The sequence below is a fragment of the Quercus lobata genome, chromosome 4 (assembly GCF_001633185.2).
Source record: "Quercus lobata isolate SW786 chromosome 4, ValleyOak3.0 Primary Assembly, whole genome shotgun sequence".
NCBI lineage: Eukaryota > Viridiplantae > Streptophyta > Magnoliopsida > Fagales > Fagaceae > Quercus > Quercus lobata.
The window spans coordinates 40,848,997-40,855,441 of NC_044907.1; the positions used below are offsets into that span (position 1 = coordinate 40,848,997).

Sequence of the window (6,445 nt, forward strand, 5' to 3'; positions counted from 1 at the left end):
CATGTAAGGACGCATGTGCTCGTAAAGGGGGTGGTTTTAGTGACCTAAAAGGGGGTCTTGCAATCCATGGAATCTCATATCGCCTAGGGAAGCACATGGGGATGTGCTTATAAGGAGTAGCCTTCCTTTAATGTGTAGAGGCTTTTTCTGCCACTACTGTGTGCTTTGAGAGAGAACAAAACCGTGAGGGGCATGGGCCCTAAAGCGGACAATATCTACACAATTGAGATGGGGTCGTTACAGATGGTATCAGAGCCATATCCTAGCCGGAAGTGTGGGTCCCACATGCGAGGATGCGTGTAAAATCTACACGAAATAATAGATCGGCCTACAAGTTGTAGAACAACTTTGGTGGGTTTTAATTCACCAAGACCCAACTGTTCGTACACAGAGTAAGGCAATAAATTCCCTAAATCAACTTGGATCTTTGTATTTCAATGGAATTTTGTGTTGGATGAGAGCACTTACCTGCTCTGTTAAAAATGCCTTCTTTTGTACATAGAGCTTTCACTTCACTGTGCAAAGATCTTTCAAAAACTTTGCATAAGAAAAAATCTATTTAATGGCATCTAACAAAGGAATATTTACCTTCACTTGTTGAAACACTTCAAGATGTCTTGATTTGTTGCCCCCCTTTTTAGTGCATTTAGTCTTTGAGGGAATGGGGCAACTGGCTTATATATTTTTTCTCCTCACCTTTATTGTAAACATCACTAGGCTCATCATCACCCTTAGTTTCTGAATTTTCCTTAGAATGTGAGACATTTATAGGAGTATCTTTATTTATCACTTTTCCACTTCTAAGGGTGGTGACTGACTTAGCATGTTCCATGTGAGGATCTTGAACCTCATGGACCTCAAATTGGGTCTTAGGGTTAGGTTGGGGTTGGGCAGGAAAAATTCCTTTTTCCCTCACATTCAATCTTGATTCAATTCGATCAACTGAAATTTTTAACTCTTGAAAATTTTGCATTGTATTTTGGTTGATCTGGGTTTGGCCTTGTATGAAGGCCTGCAATGTATCCTCAAGGGAATTCTTATGTGGCGCTACATAAGGAGCATGTAAGAAGACCTTTGGGGTTCATTGGTAGATGAGTCATTTCTCCAACTAAAGTTCGGGTGGTTTCGCCAATTAGGATTATAAGTTTCAGAATATGGCAAACTAAAAGGCCTCCTATAAGCATTGGCTACATTAGCCTGCTCATGTAAAACGTCCTGAAATGCAGGAATTGTGGGACAATCTTTGTTCAAATGTGTATTGGTCTCACACATCCCACAGCTACTCTCAATGGGTCCTAGTTTCTTAACCTCACTAGTTTTTCCCAACTCTATGGCCTCTACCTTTCTGGTCAGTCTGGCAATTCTAGCATTTACATCTTCCTCTTCCTTGAGATGATATAAACCTCCCTTGGAACTAGGTCCAAGTTTGGACCTAGTTTTGCCCTTTCACTTGTATTTGTGGTCTCCAAAACTTGAGCATTGTCAACCAAAAGATCAAAGTAATACCAGGCTTCATCTGGTGATTTATTCATAAATTCACCGTTGCACATCATCTCAACAAATTGCCTCATGTTTGAAAACAAGCCATCATAGAAAAAAACTAATAACTCTCCATGTCTCATACCCATGATGCGGGCATGCAAGTAACAACTCTTTAAATCTCTCCCAACACTGAAAAAAAGTTTCATTCTCCTTTTGAGAGAAATTCATTATGTTCCTCCTAAGTGTGTTGGTCTTATGGGTCGGGAAAAATTTCTTAAGAAATTCCCTAGTCATCTCTTGCCATGTACTAATGGTATTAGGCCTTAGGCCCTCAAGGAGTGTAGCCAAGATTTGGCCCTCTCCTTCAATGAAAAAGGAAACATTTTAAGCATCACAACATCATCAGTAACATTGTTATATTGCAATGTAGCACATATCTCACCAAATTCTTTGAGGTGCAAATATGGGCTTTCAGAATCAAGCCCATGAAACTTAGGGAGTAATCGGATCACACCCGGTTTCATATCTTAGTTTCCCATAGCATCAGGGAACACCATACACGAAGGTGTACTAGTTCTGGTAGGTTGCAAATAATCCCTAAGGGATCTGACCGGTGGGTAATTATGGTACTCATTATCCCCTTGTGTATTCTCATCATCAGCCATGGTTGAAAAATTATCAAAAAGTTTTGTATAAGGCTCAGTTAACAATAACTTGCTCCAATTCAATTCTATAAAGCCGTCTTGCATGGTCACGTTGCCAAACGCTCATACACAATTAAATCAGTAACTTCAAACAAATTGGAACAAATTACCTGAAAAGTTTTGGTGAAGTTTTTATTAAGTGTTCTACAAACTTGATGAACTTCCCCAAACTTTGCTCCTTGATGAGAATCTAAATAAAAACAAAAGAAAACTATTAAATAAAAACGACTAATCCAAACCAAAATCTAGCAAATTACTGAAAATAATAGAAATTAAAAAATGGTGTTCAAGACGCATTCCCTGGCAACGGCGCCAAAAAGTTGTTGCAATTAAAATAATGCAAGCCCAGAACATTTTTCATCTTTGGTTTTATTTTTTAGACGTTTAGCATTGTTTTATGGATTTCTTTTGCATGACTATGTCTTGGTTTTTAGACCCCTTAAAAACACAATTGGATTAACCTAGGTAATTAGCCAAGTTATTACTTAATCCAAATTCCAAATCTAGGTTATCACAATCAAACAATCATATCATGTAAAGCAGCGGAAAGATAAATAACATAATGATATGATTACCCAGGAAACCAAATCAGTAAAGCCTGGGAAGAATTTAACCTAACTACCCTCAAGGTAAACCTGAATCCACTATGAAAGAATCGAAATTTTACAATAGGATTTAGACCACTAACATCCTATTGCTACCCACCAGTAGAAACTTACTGACACAACCACGTGTAAGCTCCGAGACCACGGACTCCTTCTTTCTTGGATTCTCCAGTAAGTACAAGCACACCTGCTTGTGTTTCTTTAAGTTCTTATGGCAGCAACTGAATGATCATCAAGTTCTTGAACGAACCTCCTCTTAATAATCCTAAGCTTGTGTAAAGGAAAGCTCCTCACAGATCTCACAAGAGATTTACACAAACAGCAATACAAGCAATACTAAAACGTGGCTAGAGTTTGCCTTATATATTTAGGGTAAAAATACAAAACCCTAAACGTTTTAAATGAACTAGGGCTAAGTTGGAATTCTGCAGAAAAACGCATTCTGCCCGAATTTCGATTGATCGTGCCTAAGCTTCGATCGATCAAACTAGGCCGAATTGCACTTTTAATTCTACATCAACTTAAATCCAACTTTGAGCAAGTCTAAACACGACTAAACAATTTGTTTTGATCATGGTTTGCCAACAATACACATTAGAGTTCTAAATACATAAGTTCCTAAGTCTTTAGAACCTAACAAACTTCCCCTTTGGCAATTCGTGACAAAACACAACTAAAAGCTCAAAATTTACAAAGAGAAGCCCTTTACAAAAAAATGCTCATAAAATAAATCAAATCCTAAGTACTATCCATCAGTTGCGAGTGCAGATAGCAGCTCAATTGAATCAACCTGTATATTTCCTGAAACACTAAACAAAATGCATAACCACATGTGTGGAAAATACAAGTAAATAAAATAAATTCTTGATTTCAACCAACACACAATAAAGACATATCTCAATGAACAACTCATAAATATAAATTAATAAGCAGTTGAAACAAGAAACATATAAAACAATAAATGTATCTCCCCCTATCATGAATAGCCCAACAAAACAAAAACGAGGTAAAAAGGTAAATACAAAGTGAAGCACCTAGATACAATCTAATCTTCACAAGCTCCAACAAACAAAAAAATGCTCTCCCCCTGAAAACAAAAACTCTACAAGTGCTCAAATCAAAATATACTCCCCCTTTTTGTGACGGAATGCCAAAGGGCAATCAAAATCCATCATCAAAAGGAGGTGGCGGTGAGGATTGTCGAAATTGTGCCAACTCTGCATGCAAAGCACGAATCTCATCGAGCACATCCACCAAAATCTGTCCATGAGCCACCTGAACGGTCAAGACATGATCCAACGTGCGTCGAATGTCTGAATCATCCGAAGTAGTCGATGGAGGAACATCAGCATCAGCAGTAGCAGCACCGGACGCCTCAGCCGTATCAGCACCTATAGAAGAGGGAGGAGGGGGAACAACACCAAAAGACCCACCTCTAGGACGAGTAAAGCCAACTCTCAAGTGAGCAGCCCTCTGCCTAAGGAAGGTGGTATCTATGGAAGATTCAATCGATCGAACCAGGCCAAATTGCATTTTTAATTCTGCATCAACTTAAATCCAACTTTACATAAATGACACAACTTTGAGAGAGTCTAAACACGACTAAACAACTTGTTTTGATCATGGTTTGCCAACAATACACATTAGAGTTCTAAATACATAAGTTCCTAAGTCTTTAGAACCTAACACTATGTGTGGCTAAATCTCTAGCTAGGGTTAGAGGTGAAACCTAATATTTTTATATTGTGCTCTTGGAATTATCTACATGCTTTCTATGGATTGATGATTGAATTTTGAGATTGATTTACTATTTGGAATCATTGCATGTTGATAAGTTTTTAAGATTTAATATGATTTTTATTTATTTTGAATCCTTGAACTCCTTGATTCGTTATGATTTGAGAATATATTGAATGCATAATCTCCCCTGTAACATGTCAATTGGATGATTTGCTCAATCACTCATATTCAATCTACTTTATATTTTGTTTGAGTACTTTATTGTATTATCTTCCGATTAGTCAAGTTGGCTTTCTTCCCTAATTGAGTTAAAAATAATCCAAGTTCATGTGATAAAAATATTAGGTGGATCCTTGAATCCCTAGTGTTTTCTCTCCATTAATTTCTCTTAGATTTATTTTACTATTTTCAATTATAGTTTCATTATTATTATCTTGCTACATCTTTGGGTGGAAAAACAAACAAACAACTGTTTTTATTTACTACTTAATAATAGTGGCTTTCACATTAGTGCCAATAATTCCCTGTGGATTGACCTCAGACTCACCGAGATATTATTACTTGTGAAAAATCTGCACTTGGGTTTGCATTATTTTAATCGCAACAACCTAGTATTGAATACAAGTAATAATATTAGCAAAAGAACTTTCTTCCTTGCTTCCGGACATGCCGAGCTCCAATCAATAGAAAATACCCTTGTCATATATTCCATACATCACACCATATAGACATCATAGGGTATTTCAATTGAAATACCAAAATGGGGTATTAGCCCTTTTTCTCATTTTGGAATTGATTGTAATGGAATGATGAATCTATTTCTTCATCTCTTTTCCAATAAATAAAATTTTTCTAATTAATATAAAAAGAAGATGATATTTGTAAAAATCCATAGATGACCATATCTCTCAAGTCACACGTTGTTTTTTACCACATCGTTTTAAACAAAGTTTTACCATAACATTTCCTAGTAGCTTGCTGGTTTTTCCATCATCCAATCCACAACAAATCGAATGAAACCTGGCAAAAAAGAAGTGAACACTTTGTTGAGGTTATTTATACTCACTACATCAAAAAAATTCCATTAATAAAAGACGTAAATTCATTGGAAAACAAAAAATACGCACGTGAGATGAAATGGTTGTTGCTATAAGCTAACATAGTTTTTTTTAATTATTATTTTGTGTAAAATATGGGACCCAGTAATTAAAATATTGTGAGAGAATTGTGAAAAAGTGGGACAAGATAAACATCAATGCTATGAAAGCCTTTAGGGACACAACAAAAATTCACAAGTTTCCCTAATCTATCACCTTATACATGGTTATTAAAAATTATGGTAGGTCTATGTGTGAAATGATAAACTAATTTAAAATTTTTGTAAAATTATCAAATTATTGTGACTTTTTATTTGTTTATACTACACGCTACTTTTGTTCACAAATTTTTTCACCATTGTATTAAATAAAAGCAAAAAAATGAGATGCGTAGAGGCTAATGTCTCTTACATACAACCATACACACATGCCACTTTTGCACAAAAATCGTCACTCTAGACGCAGTCAACACCCTTTTGTATATTACACCAAAATCCACACCCGGTCTAGATTTAGGTGTGGGAATGAGTGTGTCCCTACTCCCTAGCATTAATTTTTGCATGTTAGGGAGTATTTTGTTTCTTTTTTTTACCACGTGTCAGTGTTTTTTTTTTAATGAGTTATACTTAATACGCTGTAGTCGAATGAGGAATGACTATGTTTGCTGTTCTCTCTCTCCTTTTCTAGAAAGATCAACAGCACCTGCAGAATAGAGTCAATTACAATACAAATTGTCCAGAAAAGACAAAATCGTGCTGAAGCTTGGTCCCTCTCCTTTCTAAAGTATCAGCATATTTGTATAGGTACATATTCTACC

General features: G+C 36.2%; 1 non-coding gene across 1 annotated transcript; it reads left to right on the forward strand.

Moving 5' to 3' along the window:
• Nucleotides 1–1,620: 1,620 nt before the first annotated feature.
• LOC115988251 lies at nt 1,621–1,728 on the forward strand. The gene has a single exon (XR_004091421.1). It is a non-coding gene; the product is annotated as a small nucleolar RNA R71 (small nucleolar RNA).
• The last annotated feature ends 4,717 nt before the right edge of the window (nt 1,729–6,445 follow it).